This window comes from Plodia interpunctella, chromosome 10 (assembly GCF_027563975.2).
Source record: "Plodia interpunctella isolate USDA-ARS_2022_Savannah chromosome 10, ilPloInte3.2, whole genome shotgun sequence".
NCBI classification, from domain to species: Eukaryota; Metazoa; Arthropoda; class Insecta; order Lepidoptera; family Pyralidae; genus Plodia; species Plodia interpunctella.
This window is the reverse complement of record NC_071303.1, coordinates 3,582,770-3,605,738: the sequence shown is the minus strand read 5'-3', so window position 1 is coordinate 3,605,738 and position 22,969 is coordinate 3,582,770. Positions and strand designations below refer to the sequence as shown.

The 22,969-nt window shown below is 33.7% G+C and overlaps 1 protein-coding gene across 1 annotated transcript in view; it reads right to left on the bottom strand.

Moving 5' to 3' along the window:
• Positions 1 to 22,610, bottom strand: part of LOC128673139 (collagen alpha-1(XVIII) chain-like) — a 77,935-nt gene extending 55,325 nt beyond the window's left edge. Inside the window, exon 1 of the mRNA XM_053750776.2 lies at positions 22,563 to 22,610. The gene's annotated coding sequence lies outside the window, so the exon portion shown is untranslated. The remainder of the gene's footprint in view (positions 1 to 22,562) is intronic.
• Between the last annotated feature and the right edge of the window lie 359 nt (positions 22,611 to 22,969).

Below are 22,969 nucleotides of genomic sequence, written 5' to 3'. Positions count from 1 at the left end.
CCTACGTATTTCGAATATTCCACCTCCCAGGACATTTCAGATATTCGACAATTCTTGTGGTTTGGAAGTTTTATTTTAAAAATGGCGGCGCCCCGCGGTTTCGTTTCCGTGAAATTTTTGGGCATAAGTTTATGCTATTTATTCTGCTATTTATACCTGAGTCAATACGCTAAGAAGATTGCCATATTCACACAAAGATCCGAAAAAAGAAATTCCTCCACCAATACAATATAACAACGATGTTAACCCTTACACAAATGTTCAGAATCAGCGATTACTATCCCAATTCGTGTTCCCGAAAAACGCGCACGGGCGCTTCCGCAAATGACGTCACACGCCAGCAGAGGGCGTCGATTTATTGCAACATTATCCGATTCCTGCACTCGCTGCGATCTTCAGCGCCCTCTAGGGCGGTTGTTTTACTGAGTGTTAACGTTTATACTTTACAACTCACTCGTTTTTTAACGTTTCAACAAAATACCTATCTCGGATTTTGTTGCTTACAAATTTGATTTTGTTGTGTTGTTAATTTATATGGCAATATCGGTAGGTATTATAATATAGCTGTACAGGATGGTCAAATAGTTCGCCAAATTTGGTGGTATCGACATTTTTCTAATTAAAAATTCTTTATTCAATTAGTGATGATAGACATCACTTATTGGCGTCAAAAATTAACTTAAAACTAAATCTACCGTAGACACCCAAAGCGCAGATGAACAACAATCATCACATTCGTGTGGCGCAACAAACTTCACCGCAGCCTTTTATTAATATTAAAACTAAATGGACACACATTGCTGCATTTTCTTAGTGGTGATAAAAGGGGTCACAGACAAACCACACAATGCACGTAGATTCGTTTCTACTTTGCCTATAGTTTCTTTTACTGTCGGACTTCGGAGATACTGTGTATTTGGTATTAAACTGATGTTATAAAAGTAGTATCAAGTATCTTTTCTTATTCCGCATAATACCTATATTATAAAAAATATTGTTACTAATTATAGTCATTAAAATCAAGTAATTGAATTATTTGACACATCAAAACCGTCAAAATATTTCTGTTTAAATACGGCCTAAACTTTTTTGCTTAACATTGTTTTAGGTCACATTCGCTAGTCGCTGTAATACAGACAAAGTCTCTAGGGTACAAAACGACAGCGAGCAAGATAGCCGAAACACAAATGGCCTATAATCACGTGGCTCGATCCCGACAAATAAACCCAAGTGATTGGGTTCGCAATATTTCCACATTGCATTGGTTGCGGAAGCTATGTTTCCGGTTATTTGGCCCACGGTAACAGTTTATTGTTACGCGACTGCTCAAAAAAGGAGTGTTCTGTATTTAAGATTCATATAGTAAAAGTGTTGCGGCGTGTGCTTCCCGTCCTAGGATCTACACACTATCTCCTTTCATGATTATCTTATGAAACGACTAAACTATAAAAAAACATTGATAGCAAAAATAAAAAATCTAAATTCTTTATTCAGCTATGGGTGAGTTGCATCAGTCAAATTGACGTTAACTTTAACCTGCGCAGAACAACATAAAGAACGCCAACTTTTGTCAATGTCAGCAACGCGCAGTTAAAAGTTAACGTTAAAATTGACTGGTGCAACACACTCTTAGGGTATTCACACTCTTATGCTTGTTGACGCCAAAAATATTCTTATAACTAAATTTACCGCCGACTTTCAAAGCACTGGTGGATAAGATGTGGCGTGACAACCTTCATCGCAGCAAGATAGCTAAATAAAATGAAAGCCCAAGCAACCAAATACGTTCACAAAAATAAGTATCACATTTTACTTTTAGATATTCCTAGCATCCAAAACACAAGTCCAATCAGCATTTACTCCAAAATCTGACACATATTCTAAGAGCACGAGCACGCTGTGAGTGTTCATCTCACAGAATTAAGAATTATAATAAGAATAGAAATGTCATAGATGCTTTATTTTATCATCGTATAATTACACAATGTTACTGGTTACCGACTGAAGCCTTCACAGCTCACATGAAATAGAATCGGAATTCGAATTTCCGTTCGATTTGCAAATACTTCACGTAACTTTCCTTTTATTATTAGCGACAGATATTCTGTATACATAACAGCTAGCACTTCTATTATCCTTATTATTCTGAATTCATTGGCATCATAGTGTTCATCTCCTAAGGAAATTGACCTCAGCATTGAAGTCGTGCAGCGCGTACGTGCGCAGACTTCTCATACTGCTGCCTTACAAGAGAACTAATTTGAAACCTGATTGACGCTGTTTATTCCAGTGTACTGATTTTGGGAATTACTTAGATTAATGTAGTGTCTATCTGTATTGAGAGTACTGTACTTTAACGAAAATTACTCACTACTCTGGTTATAAATGTAGATAATTTTTAAAATGTTTTTTAATACGTTTTGGATACGTTTTTTTAAAGGTACGGATGCAGATTTCACTATATAACTAAATATGAATCTACGAACGTAAGTAATATTAATTAGTATCTCATGAATTACATAAAAGTTATTTTTGTAACAGAGACAAAAAATATTCCTGACTTTGCAGAGCACCGCAATATTATAAGCAATATTAAAATTTAAAAGATTATGTTTTGTGTGATAAAAGCACACAAAAGTAAGAAATGTAAGTTTTAAATTTCGGAACAAACAAAAATGGCACTTTATGCTAAACGTCATATTTTTAGGCAGCCTTAATTAATGCGTTTGCATAATTGTAACACGAAATGGGAAAAATAATTACGCAAAAACATCTGTTTTATATTCGTGTCACGCTTTACTTTTTGTTCATGAATGCAAGGTTCTCTCAATATAGAGCTATTTCACATTAGACGGCATTCTGAATAATTTTAAGATTGTTTTCGAAATGGATCGAAATTCGGGAGTCCAAAACTGTCAAACGCCGACAGAATAGCTCGCTATAGCTATAGCTCTAAAAATATTTAAAATAGACGAAAGTTGTTGGGGACAAATATGAACTACTGCAGGTCAGTCGCGTTTTATCTGCCTTTAACTATACTGTACAGTCAACATCACATTAAATTTATTGCAAATTCGCACCTATCACCGCGGCGCAAAGATCATTAAACTGACATGCATTTTAGTTTTTTCTGTGTCTTGTTTTATTTAAATTAATTGAAGAGAAATTTTTAAAGGAAAGTAAGTAAGTAAGTTAGATTTTTGAATGATCTAAATTCTTGATATAAATATATAAATAAACCACCTATCACAGGTTGACTGCAAAAGATCCTTGTATGAGATAAGTCTGCCTTTTACATACATCTTTCTTTAATTTTAATTCATGTATCTCCTTATTATTAATACAATAAAGTTATAACAAACCAAACCAAATCGCTTTAAAAACTAATTGTAGCAATCCTATTTTTGGTTTTTTTTTTTTAACTTTTCACCCAAACAACGACTAGAATATAAAAAAATTCTTCGGCACAGGGTGATGTGAATAGAGGCTACTCCATGGCTTTGTTTTAGCACACTTAATACATCTCCACCGCCAAGTTATTCTTAATTTTCTCCAGTCGTTAGCTATTTAGTTTGCAAATTAAATCATCCTCCGTAATTATGTCAAGCCTTGTCTTCATTAAACCTTGTTTACTTATTAAATTTTGATATTACTAATAAAAAATATATTTGATTTTTACACTTCATTTTAAAAACCGTCTAGAATAATTATAAGGTTTGACGGGATTTGAATTATTCGTAAGATGACTTCATCTTCTTTCTATTTTTCCGAATCTCTACAGGAATGATCGCATATCTACTGATTTAATGAAAAAAAGTGTAATCAAAAAATATATTGAGTAATTTTAAGTAGTTTATTATCAGGAACATTATCTAATTAAGTGATTAACTTTTATCACTTTCTTGTAGTTTTCGAATCAGTAGCAATTCCAAAGTCATGACTAGTGCAAATAAAGTAAGCCATAACATTATTCCAGAACGTCTTATTTTCGACCATAACGCTGAAATTATAAATCAAAGACAGTACAGAAATATATTTTCATGCCAAAAAAACTTACAATATAAGGTCCAAATATATATACAAAAGTTATTAAATAGTGAAATTATGTCATTTATGTATGCTTTGACACAAGATTATTTTACTAAGTTTAGCATCATGATAATACAAGCAGTAAACTAGAGGCCCCAATGGGGATCTATTATCAGCGAAGGCTAATAAATTTTCAATGATAACTTTTTCTTAAATAATATGATATAAATAAATAACATAACATAAAAATTTACTAAAAAAATAAATAATAAAAATTACGAGCTTATATAACTAATTTGTTTAACAAAATTACCTATAAATAACGTAAGTAAATTACCTATAAATTTACCTAATTATATTGTTGATTTTTGAAGATTTTGATGGTGTAAATGATCGAAATTAAAAATTATCCGCTAATATAAGATGTTTTATCACAATTTACCATAAATTCCATCTGGTAACATTTGTACGTTAATACGTACGCTAATACGTTAACTTGTTTCTTGAATAAACTTAGCCTGGTCTCTGCACTATCAATTATTTGTCCTGAAACCGGCGGCAAATTGCCCATTCCAAATTCCTGGTTAAGAATCCATAATTACAGTTTAAATTTATTCCGAGTATAATTTTCTGTTCGTTAACTCAGCGTGGTTTTCTGAAACTCGGTAAAAACAAAACAATGAACTGGTAGCCGAGTGGAAAAAATGTAGCCGAAAGCAAGACGAAATATCTTTGAAAGTTTTTCGTGATAAAAAGTTGGTAAAGTCATTTATAACAAAGAACACTCCTAACGATTCTTAGTACGTAGATATATTCCATTATGATATTTTTATAGGTAAAATAATAATTACAAATGATGTTTATATTATAGCATTCAAATTTATTGTGAAATCGAAATTTGATTACTTGCAATTTTTAAGAATTATGAGAAGTTCTTTTCATTATCATTTTATAAATATATTTATTTGAATTTATGATAAGCTAAGTTATCCTGTAAATAGTTCCTCTAGTTTTAAGGATATATAGAATAATCTTCAACATACATACCCTCACAATCAACGGAAATACGCGAGTTACACGCACGCGCAAGAACTCATATCTATCTTCTATATGTATAAAACTCTTCCGTTACTGAGTGACTGACTGACTGACAGACAACGCACAACCAAACTACTGGGCGCAGAAAGCTGAAATTTGGTGTGTAGATTCCTAGGACAGTGGAGCACTAAGAAGGGATAACCTCAAATTCCCACGGGAAACGGATTTTTACTCGGCCCACATACGAAGTTGTGGGCAAAACCTAGTATTCTATATATCTACATAATGTCACAAGACTACTGGCTACATAGTGGCTAAAAATAAAACATATTTAGAAAATGCAAGCCATATTTTTTCCAAGGTAATGTAGTTTCCAGTTTTATTTTCTCGATAGAAAATATAGAAAACATTGAGGCAATCGGCACGTCTTTAAATGGATTTAGCGTCGACTCTCGACGTCATAACTTGCGACGCTGGAAAAATAACGATTTCCACAAGTGAATTTTCAGTATAGTATACCTAGTCATAAACTCTGAGTGGCTTACATTAGTCCACTTTCACGTAATCTTTAATCTGTACTTAATCTAAACTACAACTCAGGTTATATAGTTAACGTCAAAGAGGACTGGTGTGACGTACCCTTAGACGTGGGATAATAATAAGAAGAAAGTACCTTGATAGTTCCACACTAGTGTGAAAAAATAATGTGACAGAGAATTGGCACCCTTCAGGTTTAAATTCCAAAAGTAAACATATTTCGGTCTCAACTCTTGTTCTTAGGAATATACACAAAAAATATTTTTTCAATAATTTTCAAATAGTGATTTGTAAACATGTTTGTCTATAAGATTCTCAGACGGGAGTTCCTAGCCAGCCAGTAATTGATTTTTTCTAATAACCCTGGATTTCAAGTACACACCGATAGTCACGTATATACAAAACTGTTCTTCGTACAGAGAAAATCACTTTGCAATGAAGTTAGGCGCGCGCGAATAGCACCACTGAACCGCGAAATTAGTTTCAAGTTTTCTTAGACGAACAACCTCCGTATGAAATGTAAACTGGGTTGGCTTTTTGAATTTGGAATGACGAAACTTCACGTGAGTCGAGCTCGAAACATCTTTGATTTGTACTCGTAATAAGTCGAGATGTTGCTTACGTAACTTATATTAAGTTATGTTAAACTGAACATAATGTCAGTAAATGTTTTTACGAAATGTAGAGGATGTTATAAAATATATATTTACATACAAAGTTTTAAAATATGATGTCTTGGTTATATCCCTCATGGAAAGATTCAAGATGATATCAAGTCGTTTTACGTGTTGATTTAAGTTGTTGAACTTAAAACTTTCTAAATAGGAGCTACTCAAGTTACCTGCAGTACCTTACCACTTCGTATATAATATAGGAATATTGTAACACCTTGTATTTAAAATTAGTTACAGTACAGCAAAATGTTTTAATTCAGGATGTAATTTAAAGGCCGTTTTGTGACAGATGTCATTTTCAGTTTAGCGCCCTTTTCGCGCGGCGCTATTGCTCAATGTGCTCCCTTGTTTTGACATCCATCGAAGAACAACGCAGAAATTATATGGAGACTCGACGTACGTCAACACATATCAGTGTCAAAATCTGTGGTGCAGTTGGAACAGGACTGCAGGTGAGCCATAGATAATATAGCATCCCAATCACACAAGAAATCCCACTTGACTCGATTTCTTATTTCTTTCGGAGAACGGAGCGATATTACACGCGTTTGTTTCGGGTGAAAAAAATTGCGCTGCGTAAAGAGCTGTTTGATGCCTCGTCTATCCATAAATGAGCGATACATAAATTGCTAAACTTTATTTCAATGACTACAGTTCATTGAAATAAAGTTTAGCAATTGATATAGTTTTTTCCTTAAACCACTATATTTACTTCGCATATATTTCATTGGTAAAAAACCTACCTTACTTACTAGTATATCTTTGATAAAAGTTAACGTATATATAAAGATAACGTTGATAAAAGATGCCTCAAACAGTTATTTATCACGACAAATCATAACCTGGCGAACTTTTTTCTCATTCATCTAACTGATTCAAAAGGGAGTAGGTTTCTTAAACCGACGGCACGATATTTTAGGAAGAAAAATTGTGTGCAGGAATGACGTGACGCGAATACTAGACTATTACTCAAGGTGTCATCTCGTTTGGAGAGGAAACGGGAGTGATGCCTGTTTTCCTGCTGAAGGAGGTGTGCAAGTCAAAAGCTGTAACGGATTTAGACAAAAAACACATAATACATTGAAAATTTCAAAAACTCTCGATTCCGTTCTCAAAAGTAAAATACGATGGTTATCGACCTTTATAGTCTTGACACGTTAAATTTAAAATCGATACCTATTTGTTCTAACGCTGCCCGATCGTTGAATTCAACGATCGGGCAGCGTTGCTATTGTTGTTCAGTTGTTTCCATTATATCCAGGATCATAGGGTTAATTTAAAAAAATATGCGGGAATTTATTTCATTTAATATTAAATGAAATAAATTCCCGCATATTTTTTACTAATAGTAACTATATACTTAGTTATAGTCGTCAGATAAGCAAACTTGGGAGTAAACGTAGTACTGAATGATTTTGATATGTATCAACGTTATTACTTCTGTCTACCTGTGCAGGACATATCTTCGAACCATAACATTGAGCCTTGTCCAACAAACACATAACCAGTTCTTATAAGTTTGAGTGACCTGCGGAGAAATTGAAGGATTTGGCATCGTATAGATCGGCTTAGAAGGAGCCTTTGAGAGGAGACCTTTACCTAGCAGTGAAACGTGTGGAGTGTGGGTGTGGAGACCCCGGTTACTATCCTGCTATACGTATAACTATGATTACATAAAGGTGCTATCAAATGGAATTAAAAAATAACTTGCTTGTTTACGTAGTTTGGCGCATGTTTCAAATTAGACGAGCAATATTGGATTATCTTACAGACTTATATATTAACCTCAGATTATCTAATACTAACATATATAAAACAACATAGTTCTATGTTTAAGAAATTATTATCGATTTTGTGAATGGATAATAATCACTTTTTTATATATATTTATTCGATTACTTTTGTTCTTATTTATTTTATCTTGTACCACACATTACCAACAAACAGTGGTATCGTCTGTATTGTTGCAATTATATAAATTAACTGACGGAAGCGCTATAAGAACTTACTCTTTCGCAGTTTGATACATTTAGGTATTACGTCCCCATCACTTGACACGTCACATGTCTATTCATTTTTCTAGTAGCACTTGAAATAATCACTCTTTAACAACTCAGCATTTGTTCTCTGACCAACGCCAGCAAGAATGATACTTTATTTCAAAATATGTGGAAAATGGAAAGAACCAGAAGAACGCTCAATTAAGATAGAGATAACGAGAAAGGGCACAATTAAGATTACCGAAAACTGTGCGAAAAAAATGGAAAGCGTACCCATAGATTGCGGCGCTTAAAAAAGAAGACTTGAGAAAAGTACTCAGATAATAAAGAGATATATCAGGTGAATTTCCATAATGCAACAACCACACCCTAAACCTTCAAATTAACAACACAAGCCTAGCAATAAAGCATCGTCCACAACGCCACTGACAAACTGTGAGAAACAGACAATTCTCAGTCAGCTGGACAAATGCCTTGGAAGAATGGAGCCACAATTTATTGCCTACTATTCGTTAACTCGCTCTTGGACGCGGAGAATGTGTCTTCTAACCTTGCCCGTTACCAATGATGTTTCTATTGTAGACTAGCTGTTTGTATATAAGCCTGAAACCGTAGTTTTTAATGTTTTTCCATATAAATTGACTGTTTGTGAATACAATCCAAAAACAAAATTATCAATATATGGTGTGTCTGAAACGGTTCTGCGACAATTTAATTCGCCGACAGAATAGACCTTCTGTCGGCGAATCATTCGTACGAGTAGGTGAAGGGTTCTGTCGTTCAAACGCCCGATGTCGAAACATGTCGACGAAACGTTCGTAGACGAAGCAATTGTCGGAGAACCGTTTCAGACTCGTATATGGTAAACAATAACTTCATAATGATTTGGTGGGTGTTAAAGCTTAATTGTACTAAATTTGCTTCTTTTTATTGTTAGGTTATATATTAAAATTGAAGATACAAAGAATAGAGTTCGTCTTGAAATTATCAAAGTATATTTCTTGCTTTTACCCATGCCCATTAATAAGATATAGCAATGATATCTACTAACTAAAATATAATGCTTAGGAAATGATAATTTACTCTAAACTAAATAAGAATGCTAAGCTAACATAAATATAGTACCTATATGGTGAAAACTTAGTGAATGTTAATTATTCATTCATTTAAAAGTATTATTAATATTTTTTTTCTATTAAGTTTGGTTTAAAACAAAATAATCAATCTGATCATTTATAAATACATTCTTGGCTTTTTATTTTTACTTTAACGAAGCGTATCTCCCAAAAACAAAACATCGTTGCAAATAGCCCATTTGGGACGTTCAGGATAGTTTGTAATTTTTTCAGTGAAATTCCTGTTATGTTTTTTGCGTGGGTTTTATTTTTTTTTTCCGTGAGTAGTGGTGTTTACTTTAGATATAAACAATTTAGTTTGGATTAATCTTCTTGTAATGGTTTGAATAGTACGTACTTTTTAGGTTTCCGTAGTCCTACGTATAAGGAACCGCTTATAGTTTCTCCATGACCGTGTGTCTCTCCGTCCGATTACACTTTTTTATTATTATTAGATTAGATTAAAATATGTTTGAAATTGACGTTAAAATTTAATTATGGAATAATCTCTTGAAATTGCTTTCATAATAACTTGACACTAACTGTACACTATTGCCGACTAATTATAAAACCACAGGAGCTCAGCGGCGCTAAATATTTAACAGACAAAATTAACACGAATTCAACACTGACAACAGGGAGCCAAATGAGTTTCTACCCTAAAATTTTGAGAATGACTGTGAAATTTATTTGATACGGATATTTCTATTTCAATGGTATTAGTCGACTTGCTAGGTGAAGTATTTTTTCAAATAAAGCTTAGAATGTAATCAAAAAATTCACAGATGTTTTCACAGATATTTGTTTTCAATTATTATTTATGTGTTTTTTTTTTCAGTTTTGTGATTAGTGTAACATAATTGAGTGTGTTTTGTATCACAAATAAAGTCTATATCTATATTATATACAAACTGCTTGTTGATAATATGGTAATAACTTAATTTTTAAACAAATGTATCACACTCGATGATCTACATATTGAATAAAATGAAAATTTCAAATGACATACAAATGATAATTTCCTTGAAAACTTTGTACACATTTCCTTAAAATATGTTTATTTATGTATTACAAGCTGATACCCGCGACTTCGTTCGCGTGGATGTTTGTTTATGTATTCCTTAAAGTATTTATATTGTCGATGATTACAAAAATTATAAACAACAACTACAAATAAAATATCAAGATCTGACTTACAGCTTCATATCACTCGGACTCCAAGGACGACTTTTGCAATTCATACCAATGAAAGGGTGAAAAGACTAGATCGCATTACACCGATTCTTTTCCTTGAATTTGAGTCCGAATCGGTTACTGACAGCATTCTTTTGTTGGTTGACAGATCCCATTTGCAATTCAATTGGGAAGGAACTTAGCAAAGTCGCTGTTATGTAACTTTACTGGGAAATATCCAGTGTCTTTTTTGCTAAGTCTGCAGAAATTTTCTCAAACATAATAAGTATGTTATACGTAAGTACACAATGTATATGAACGATTGTTTCAGGGTAGGTATTTAATTAATCATTAATCAATCAACAGCCATTTAAACGTCTTCTGGGGTACTGTCATTTCTTATGAATAGATAAGGAGTTTGGGCCATGGCCCATTGCGGATTGCCAGGTTTTAACGACAAATACAACCCAGACAAACGACTTTACGTCCCTTCCAAAGCACGGAGGAGCTCAAGATAATTTTGGTCACCCATCCAATGGCCGATCATTGCGAGAGTGTCTTAACCGCCACTATCACAGGCCGAGCGCGCTAACCACTGTGTCATTGAGCTCCTCTAATTAATTAATACAGAATAATAATACAATTTCTTTGTTATGAACGCGCTTGCGCTTTTGCTATGAACAATCTGTGTAATAGTTTCTGAGTAAATAAATTAAGTAGAAGTAGGAATACTCACTTATATTATCTAAATCGGCTACGTCGACGATTCAGACTCTTGTTGCGGGAATTGTCGCCATAGTTTATTTCAGGAAGTATTCGCTTATAAATGTTAAGTATATTTCTCTTAATCGAGTTAAGATAATTAATTAATTGAGTAAGTAACTTTCATTGTCTTATTATTTATAATATTGGATGTATCACTATTGATGCATTAGAAAGCTTTGTCTTCCGTGTTTCGCAGTTAGCAATAAAAACTAAATTAAAAATGTAATAAATTCCCGACTCCGAAGTTGCTGTCACAATCTCATCTGCTATAAAAGAGCTGACAGTTTCCAAACAGATGAATGCACATTTTCCAAACATATATTACCTTAGCACATTCTCGATTAAATTCTCTTTCAAAAAATAAAAAGGTCAAAATCAGTTCAGCCGTTTGGATGCCACGATGCCACGGACAGACATACAAATACACAGACACGTCAAAAATTGGAACGCACAACCATTTAATCGCTGACTGTGACTGTTACTCCAAATTTGAATAAGTCTTTCTAAATAGTGCTTTTAAAGTAAACGTGTAAATATTATGTAGCTTTAACAAGATCTCATTAAGCAAAAGCCACATTTATCTCTAAACTTACAAAACGCTCACAAATGCCTACAGCATTGCAGAGCTACGTGTCCAAAATTTACAAGTCTGATTTCCGCGTGAAGCAAACGAGCGTTTTAAATAACAAGCTTGGGGGAGATATACAAAAAATAAATATAAAAATTCATGAAATGATACTATGTAGTAAAAGTGGCGTGTGGTTTCGTCATAGAAAAGGACCACTCCATATCCTCCGGTGGAATTTGTTCGAGGCCGAGACAGCAATAGCATTCCCAAGGAGGATGTTCGTTAGGCAGGCGGCTGGTTGTAAAAACACAGTCTAATCTAAGTAAATATTAAGAATATTTTTTACGCTGACCCTTAGCTTCACAACCCCAAATGAAACATGAGTGGATGAGAGAGAGAAGACGAACCCTGTCATTAGTATGACTCAAATGTAAAATGGCCAACGTTCAAAATTCAGGCCAACGTTGTCGAACTTATCAATAGTTTCAATCGAAAAATACTATTGATAGGCCTATCGATAGTATCAATCCTATCGATAGTATTGAATAATCGATAGCGACAAGTGATATTGCAGAGTAATTTTGTTGATAGGCTTAACGTCATCACGGTTCCACACCAAAACCGGCTATCGATACTATTACTTTTTTGCAATCTATCGATAGTCTATCCAAATGCTCTCGATAGGTGTGACTATCGAGGGGCAATAGGGCAATATATAAAAAGCTTTGCATCTCATTAAGACTAAGTAGTACAAGCACAGTATAAATTGATAACTAGACAAACTTTGAAATCACTGCTGTTAAGTACATATTAAATTTCCTAACTATTACGTCATTCCGTGAAAGACTAGCTGGTCGTTTTATGGAGCGGAACAGAACGAGGTTCCGGAAATGAATGTTTCTGGTCGTTAGACCTTCTCAGACATTAGTTACAAGAGTTTACATTATGTAACTGGCATATTAAGTTAGCTGTTACACATCAAAACTGTCATGCAACAGAAACTATTAAGTAGTAGAAATCCCATGAAATAATGTTATACTACTAATAATGTAACTTCATGAAAAAAAGGGAAAGTTTGTGAGGATGTATGTGTGCATGTATGTTTGTTATTCTTTTACTATTAAGAAGGTGCATTATCCAAGATTGCAACAGGCTATATTTTATCTCAATTCCCAAGAGAGCAAAGCCCTGGGCAACATCTAGTATAGGAAATAGTTTGAAAAAAAGTAATTAAGGGGGGGTCCCCTTGTCTTGTGGGACTAATAGAAGCTAAAATATTGTTTTAGAAAACAAATAAACTCAATATACGTACCTATTACATTCCAACACTGGTACACATACAAATGCATTATTCGGTACCTGCACACCAGACACTGCAATTACCAGGAAATAAATCTGAGAGTAGCATCTTTCGTTTGTAAGACCAAGAAATAAATAAAGGCGCCATAATAGAAAACAAAATTGGACCTAAGGTCCAATTTTAAAATATTATTTTGCACACAGCCTTCAAAAATAGAAACAGGTTGGCCTGGTCTGGTTTATGAGAATTGTTTTGGGACAGGGTTCGAAAAAAAAAACTCCTACTGTGCAAATTATTGAAGTGGCGTGTGACCGCCCGCTATTAGGAGGTCCTGGGTTTGATACCCAGCGCGGGCAAATATTTAATAGATGTGATCACAATTATTGTCAACGATTCTGAGTGTGTTGTTTCATTGAGTTTCGCGACTCTTGATAAAGACTCCCAATACTGTGACTATATTTAACTTTAGCGATAAGTTCGTTCGCCGTTGTACTTTTTTTTAGTATTTGATTTTTTTCTGTACTTTTTTGGTACACTATAGAGTATTGTCTTGCAAAATTTGTTTATAGCGCTCAGTCTCAGCTTTTTTACTGAGGTAAGACCGCTGTTTAGAGGCATCCCTGCTAGTTTATAGGCGCGCGTGAGCTGAGTTCGGGAGTACGAATCCTACAGCCAATTAACGTAGACCCACAACGTACAATCTAATGGTAATGTAATTAGAACTGTTCAGTTATAGGTTTTTAGGGTTACCTCTAGAGAAAATTAGGGAATTCTGTAGTTACTTTTCTTAGAGATATTATATTATCATTTAAGGTTTTCTTTGTTTCATATATTAGCTGTGCCCCGGAGCTTCGCTTCGTAATTGAATCATTCTATTATTGTAGTGGAGGATGAATGTAGATACACAGATTACTTTTTGCCGCGGGTGGAGCCGTATAGCTTAAATATCTACTTGGCCATAAAAATCTGGACCGCATTGGCCGAGTTGGACATTTTCGATAAATGGTAGGGGTCAGATCGGCGACTCTCGGCTTACTGGAGCGTCATATGTATAAAAACGTGTTTATTTTCTTTATTATTGTTTACTTAAATTCCCCAGCGAGCCAAAGCCTCGCACCTTCCTGGAATAACCCATACAAACAACAAGCTTTGATATATAAACATATTTTTAAAAATTCATATTACTATTTATTTTTATAATTTGCGACCACTCTGGCTTGTTAATAATAATTCTAGTTTTAGCAACATCCGTCATTCACGTTAACGCGTGTCATGGTCGTATCAGGATAAGGGACTTTAACTTACGCAGAAAAACGTAATATTTTTTTTTGCCTAACATGACGCCTAACACATTTTGTCTAAACGTCAGCATCGGTTATCGTTAAAATTGAATTAGTTTCTAAATATTGTTTAAAATCCTATTATAATTAGAAGGTTTGACGATTTCTGTTGAATGAAATGAAGAAAAGCTTAATACATACTTTAGTTTTGTAATAAGACCATTAGTATAGGTTAATCCATAATTATACAAATACAACAAAATAAAACAAAAGTACCAATGTACACCTTGCATGCTTTTGTTCCATGATTTGTGTACTATATATGTAATGTCATAATGTCTTAACATGAGGCCAAACTAAGCTTGACATCAGTGAATTAATCAGATCGATGATAAACTGTATTGAACAAGGTCTACAAGCCGCTAGTCCCACACCAATCACATTGCATTGACAGGTGACTGATGGATTGACATGCATCTGCCGATGTAGCCGGCGTAGTTTGGTTTCCATACATACGAGTTGGCACGATACTAGTCCATGTCATTTATTATTATTATCTTTTTATGGAAGGCCGTATGTAGTCGCACACTACGTCCACATTTTTATCAATTTGTTTTATTTCTTAGCGAAAAATAAAATAGATAATGATCGTGACAAATATGCCACACAAAATAAAAATAACTTATTAATAATATAAGTTTTATATTATACAATGTGGTCACAGTTGACAAAAAGGATTTTTGTTGCCACCTTTTTCGATTAAGTCAACGGTAACTACATCTAGTTACATATTATGATTTTATTGAAATATCCACCCATTACTCACTACCAGGGGTAGAGAAATGGGAATCCATGACCTGGGCATAACTGGGCCTTTTCCGAAAATATTTCACAAATGTAACCCTAAATCAAATGGTCTTTCAACACTTATAATATTTTTAAAGATACACAATGGAATAGTCGGAAGAAAAAAAAGTGTTTCCTCATTAGGTGTAGGAGATTATCAAATCTTTGTGGTTTCCTCAAAGATTTAAGCGTTTTATCTACAATTATCTCTGCTAGATTATGGTGTATATTATCTACACGACGAAACAATTGTTACATCGGAATCCTAAAAGGGAAGCCTTCATTCTATGCCTAATAACAACGTAAAGTCAATATTTCCGATTCGCTATAATACGCGCAAACAAAACGAAGGAATCCCAAATTGGCGTATCAAATACAAATCTCCAAAGTTGGAAATCTTAGCACAAAGCAAGGATCGCGAAGAATCCCAAAGTATTAAAGCATGAAAGGAAACTGTCCGGAACTTATTGAAGCAATCAGATTGCGAAGATTCCGTTTAACATTAGCAGAATTCTTGGCTGAATCCAATCGCATTAAGGGCCCATTTAAACTTTTTGCTGCAAAAGGATTCAGTAATTTCTCTCACTGAAAAATAAATAGGCTTAACAAATTCTGAAACGCTGGATTTATTCGTTTTGGAAACGGGGAATTTGTAGACAATTTATGAATGTTCTTATCCCTGGGCAAGTGATAATTCATAATGTTTAGAGCCGAATAAATTCAGATGGCGATTTTGTTTTGCTTGATCACTCGTCCGGAATAATACGAGAAATACCTACGTAATGTTTCACTCTTTTAAAATTACATTTTAAGTTTTATTCCCTGCGATAAACCGAAGAAGCTAATGTATTCACAATGTAACCTTTCGTATATAAACAACTTGCCAACTACGTCACCTATCCTATGTGAATACATAGGATCATTAAAAAAACGTTTAACTAGTATTTGCTTATCTTCTTCACTAAAGTCGAAATCCCACCATGAAATATAAAAAAATAATTATATACAATCTCTTCTGAATATTATTTGTGTTTTAACGGGCTGTGTCTGAGGGACTATTTGACACGATATCAACGGCCACATACTATCTTATCGCAATTCCTAAAGCCCATAGTGATCCTGTGGAAAGGGTTTTCTCTAGAGACTACAATCCGGAGTGGTGAAGTGGTGTGGTCAAGTGGTTACGATCGTCACTTTTTCTCATAGACCCCGATTTACTCACGGTGAGGAAAAACTGCACACTGTTCACAAGTGCATATATACGACTATCTTCCAATCATGTAAGATAACTTTAGGTGATTTAAATGAAATTTTTCGCCATGTAGTGTTAGCAATAAGAAAAGTAATGAGAATATTAAATTAGTCGTTTGATCTCGCAGATCCCGTTTCGAACGATGCCAACTGACATAATAGCCATCACACTCAATGAGAAAAAAGAAGACATAATTCTTCAAAAAGAGCGTGACAAGATTCATTCATTCAATAACGGCAACGCGGGTGTGACTTGGTGTTGTACTTACATAGGCTGCGGTGAAATCTTCTCATCAGGTGGGATGCATGCCTGTTTGCTTGCTCAGTAGTATAAAGAAACGAAAACAATAACATCATCATCATATCGAGTGTGTTATTACTAACCCTGGTATCAGATTTTATTCAAGTCGCCTAAGGCATCTGACATGACTTTTCCTTCTACTTACTTACCGCCGTCTATTGGCACGTAGTCGCATACACACTAGTGAACTAAGCTACCAGTGTGCAGATTTCCTCACCAAGTTTTCCTTCACCGGAAATAAGTAGTGATCTATGAAAACTACTATATAATGAGTCAGATTGGTATTCAAACTCATATGGCACGATTAGGATACGAACCCGAGACCTTTCGATCCACAGGCGTCTTAACTATTACACCACCACCATTTCAAACAGTAACAAATATATAAAACTGAAAACAATAACAAATACATCAGATGACAGCGAAAAAAATATGAACGAAATCTACTAAAACAAAAGAATAATCAGTTGAAATGCGCAAAACAGGAGCGTTTATAACAAATGTGCAAAGATCAACTGAACCGAATCAGCGTAATCTACCGGCATCCGGCTCACGAGTCTCGCGGACAAATGGCCGAAATCACTCATGTTTACATAAAACATTCCTTTAAATTTATTTTACGTCCTCTAAAATTATTATTTTTAATTTTCCTCCAACCGGCCAGTAACACATTCTCGGCACGTAGTCGCTTTTCATAAATCGTCTTCTTAAGCGTTGCGGTGCGTCAACGCGGAAAAAATGCGGAACAACCGACATTGACTTTATAAGCTGATATTTTTGTTTCTTTTTTTACTGACGACAGTTATGGTTTTATGAGTTAAGTGTCTGAAGAAGATGATATTTGCAACGTAAGATACATTACAAAAGAAGATACTAGGTACTATGTAAATAAACGAAAAACTTTAACTATCTAATTGACATTTGTCATTTGTCAAATGTGTTCACAGTTCGAAGGTTCTCCGATATTAGTGGTTTTCTCGTCCATATTTTAGGGTCGTTAGTTTTACTGATCTTAATAATATATAGGTAATATTTTAAATGTGAAAGTATGATTGTTTTTTTTGTATTTTTTATGTTAAAATCGAGCATTAGATATTAGACTGAGATAATTTTTGGCGTGGAGAGCCGAAGAGTAACATAGGTGACTATATTCCGAGAGTTGGACAGCGAGTACAAGCTAGTTATTCAAATATTTAAAATATATAATATAAGTAGTTAACGTTAAAATTTAAAATTAGGTACATATTATGTAGATATGATCCAAAAGGGACTGAATGAAAATAAAACAGTTTTGGATTATTAGGTATTTCTTCCCCGACTTGAATTTCTTTTCACAGCATACATTTAATTTAACTCCGACACGGGGATTATTTAAAAAAAGACTTCGTGTAAGTAATTCGCCCTAAGTAGGCACTTATTCATTTTTCATGGCTCAACTTTTGCGTTTTAAACAAAAAAAAAGAAAGTCAGCCAGTTGTCATCCGTTTCACAACAAGTATACAATTTTTAAGTCAGGTCGAATAAAAGGAGAATTATGATAAACCCTGCTTAGATCGTTTCGCTTCTTTACTGCCACTGACACCAGAGTGTAAAAACTCGTGTAATTTTAGTTTGTAATAACCATTATTAACATTTAAATAAATGTTCAAATTGAAGTCCGGTAATTTCTATTTCAATAAAACAGATCGTCTAATACCTATAACGCGCATCAGCAAAATTTTGCAACTGATCTACTGTACCCCATTTACAGCATTTCCTAAATGTAAGAACAGCAATGCTACGCACTGAACGTGTGTTAACACACTGTTAAAGAAAATGATGATCGTGACGTACTCGTGGCAAAGGCACGAGTTGTTCACATGCGATGATTACAGCATTAATCTAACAAAACAACCGTGCGCTGAACACTATTTTCACGTTCATGTTTCATCATAGAAGAGGTAAAATTTTAAAAACGCTATTTTCTCATATAAAAAAAACATTTCATAATTAAGTAGATGGATAGAGAGAATCGTATACCATGACAAAAATCTGATTCCGTTGATTAAATACGCAATTTCAATGAAAAAATTCAAACTTCAGACATTTTTTTTCGAGCGAAACTTTTTAACGAAGGCGTGTAAAAGCAATATACTCTTATTAGATTACACTTCGGTGTGACAGGCGGACGTCCTCGTCGCCGTCACGCCGTTTCATCATCATGTTAATGGTAAAAGAAGACCAATTTGCGTCGGGCACAATCTCATTGTTTTTGATTAAAATTATTATTGTTTCATTTGTGAAAGGTCGTCGCGAGATCTAAGCAGGGTTTGAAATACAATAGCAAGTTCTGATATTGTAATTAAATTAATGGTAATTGTTTGGCGAAATCAAAAGAACTTGTAAATAACTATTATTATTTATGTAGTATTATTATTTAGAGTACTAAAAAAATAAAAAGTACATTTTTATGAGAGTACCAAATCCGTATTCTGTATTGAATATGAAATGTAAGTAATCTAAAAGTATTCATATCTCTACAGAGGAGAGAAAATACATTTTGAATATTACATTCAAATTTTTGCATATTTTCCATGTTGTTGTAGATTTTAAGTAATAATAAGCGTAAGTTATATTTATTATAAAAATGTCAGAAATAGAGCGTGAATATTGATTGATATGGGACATGAGTGCTAATAACGTTCTGATAACTATGGATACCGAACACGGAGCATTGGAGAAAATGGTCACCTAAGGGTTGCAAAGAAACAACCAAGAAAAATGCTCTAGAAAATCAAGGACATGATCTACTCCCCGACATATAAGTACTTAAATCTGAAAAAAAAATTGTTATCCTATAAAAGATCGCAGACTATTGCCAATTATGGAATTATTGCAGACAATCGCTCTCTAGTCATCGGATGGGAATAGATTTAAACAGCTGTTCGGGTTATTCAATCGTATGAATATATACAGTCAATTCCATATCAATTTGCTACTCTGCAACCGCTTTCAAGCGAAAGTAATACCCCAAATTTGTGATGAGTTCTCATAACATATATGCTGGCTGTATACAATTCTCATTTATTCAAATATTAAAATGTATTCACGCATAGATTTGTAATGTACAGGAGTAGCATATATATATATATATTGAGAACATTGACCATAGACACGTTCTAGCTTTCCAATAGGATGCTAGTTGGTAATGTAAGCCACGTAGCGACAACGCAAGTCCATTTTCGCAAATATCGAGTTGAAATTCTAATATCCAGTCGTGTTTGATGTTGGATTGAAAACTTTGATTACCTACTGGATTATCTTATGAATATTAGATATGAATATTTGTGTGTGCCCTCACAAGATTCATGTCTTAATTAAAGGCACCTTTAACACAGCATATGTAAAATCTATGTAAAAACTTGACATGCAATTCTTTTGTTCACAATTTGCACATTTTTTTTTTCGTTTTTAGGCCATAAATAGTAAGTCCAATGATTAAGGTGCTAGTCTATGAACCGAAAGGTCTCTGGTTCGAATCCTACTTGTTCCACCTGACCAATCTGACTCATGTATTGTAGTTTTCATCAACCATCAACATACACACTGGTTGACAGTTCACTAGAGTGTATATTACTTGCCACCAGACGCGGTAGGTCGTAAGTAGCGCGGCAGTCGACGTACGACCACGTAAATTGACTTGAAAAATGTTGACACCAGTTTTGTCAGCAGTTCAATTTCTAGAGATAAAATCGATTACAACCTCCTTCCGGCGAGGAAAACGTCGTGAAGAAACTATGTTTTCGAACTATGTTCCCGTCCAAGTATAATGGGAATGTGTTAACTTTAGACGAGAACCACACGTCACGATACTTCAACCAAAACAAACCCCGAAAAATCAATTAAAAGTAGGTCTTTGTATGCAAATCTTGCAAATTATGGCCAAAGTAAAAAGTGAAAGTCAAAGCAATGTGATTAATCCTTGCTTCTTGAAATAAGGTAGGTCGATCTGTAATAATTAGTTTTCCCAAAATTTTAGCACAAAGCGTAACATTGAATATAGACTAAGCCATAATTATTCAAAGTGTGCATTGTGAATTTATTATTTGTTAAATAACCTGTACACTCACACACAAGCGTGTTACAAATGTGGTAACACTTGACTTGTGTTAATTTAAGATTATTAACTGCGCATTATGTTGTTTTTATTATATAATATGTTATTCACGAACACGATTTCATTATTATAGACACATGTGACAAGACCAATTGTTACTTGACACTTGTTAAAAAAACCTAATAATTTAAATTGTAGATACCTATTTCAGAGCAGCTATCATGTATTCATATAGACATATATAGATTTACATATAATAGCATTACTAACTTGTATTTCTATTTTTAGATATTTATAATTTAAGTAGGAGCTAGCTATTATTTAACTCGCAATATAACTGATGTTATGTTCTATGTCTATTCGTGTAAGCAGATATTTTCAACGGATTGAGCTGAAATTTTGTACATACGATTAATTTGGGTGACAATGCATTATTATGATAAGCATGACGTGAAAGTGCACTCAGGAACTACACGGACATATTTTTTATTGTGGCCGGACCACGTTCTTCGAAAAGACATGTAGTTTGTACATTTATATAACCAAAGTCCTTTGACTCCACTCTCCGTCCGTCTTTCCTCCATAATATGTCATCAGGCATTTTCTCATGAACCGTAAAATAAAATAGGGTGTGTATGTTTTAAACTCAAATTATGAAAATATATTTTTTTTCGTTCGTTTAATTAGTTTATAATAAGTTTGACGTTATAATAGACTACGAAATATATATAATTTATTCAGAAATTAGGCCTTCACAGGCACTTTTTCACGTCATATTCTAAATTAAATGATATTTACCAAAGCTACAAACTACTAGCATTTCGGAACGACCATTGCTGAGAAGAAATACCGAAAGAAACTCATTCAAACAGTGTTGGTCCCTATTACGCCAGAAGGGCTTACCATTTTTCAAATATAAATTTATGTATAATTTTTTACCAGTAATATAACAATGTAAGTACACAATAAAGTACATGGTCAAACGGTATAGAGAAACATATTATGATTGTGATCAAAAGCTGATGAAAGGATTAAACATTAACAACTATTAAATAGTTATATTTACATGCTTCTTGGCGTAAAAGTTAAATATAAACTGGCCATTGTTTACTTTTTCTCAATAATATTAAATAATATTTATACCCACGTAGCTATTTTTATTGTTACATAACGATTAAAAAACTTAATTTACATAAATACTTTAGTTATTGACGTAAATCAAGGTCTTTTCCTTTATTCTTCGTTATTAATCGTTTATTATATTATGATCAGCCGTTTACACGTTCCCACTGCTGGGGCACTGGCCTTCTTTATATATGAGGAGGAAAGGCCATGACCCACCTCGCTTAACTAATGAGCATTCGCCTGCAAATTCAGCCGGGATCATCGCTCTTTATAACAGCTTTTGCTAGTAGATTTCTTCGCGGGACAACGGTTAATTTTTATTCCCGGTATACCCACTTTAACTTAGTGGGTAATTGAAACCAAACTTATGTGACTTATTACTTCTTCAGGTTGTACCTAAACCCAAATCCCAATTTCTATTGAGTTAATATAAATATTAAAGTAGATAACATGCTTTTACATACCCATAGTTGTAAAAACTGTAGGCTGTAATGACGTTACTAGAACATTTTTTAATTGAATCATGTAAAAATCCAACCAAAAAAGGTTTTAAATATTCACCAGCAAGTTGGAAACTAAACTTCAATTTTACTGTATCATTGTGATTTTGAACTTTTTAAAATTGACATTGACAATTATAAATAAGATCTGCCTATGAGTATTAAATATGGGTATTAAATGAAATGGCTTGAAAATAAGTCAAAAAATAAATTGAAGTCATTCTGTTTATATAGAATTAGAAACCTAGTCAACGACAATTAAAATTAAAAAATAAATTAAAAGATAAAAACTTTTTTTTTGAAAAGCTTTTATTTAAATGTTTATATAAATTGTGTATAATGAGTTTATAAGTTGATAGTTAAAATTTTAA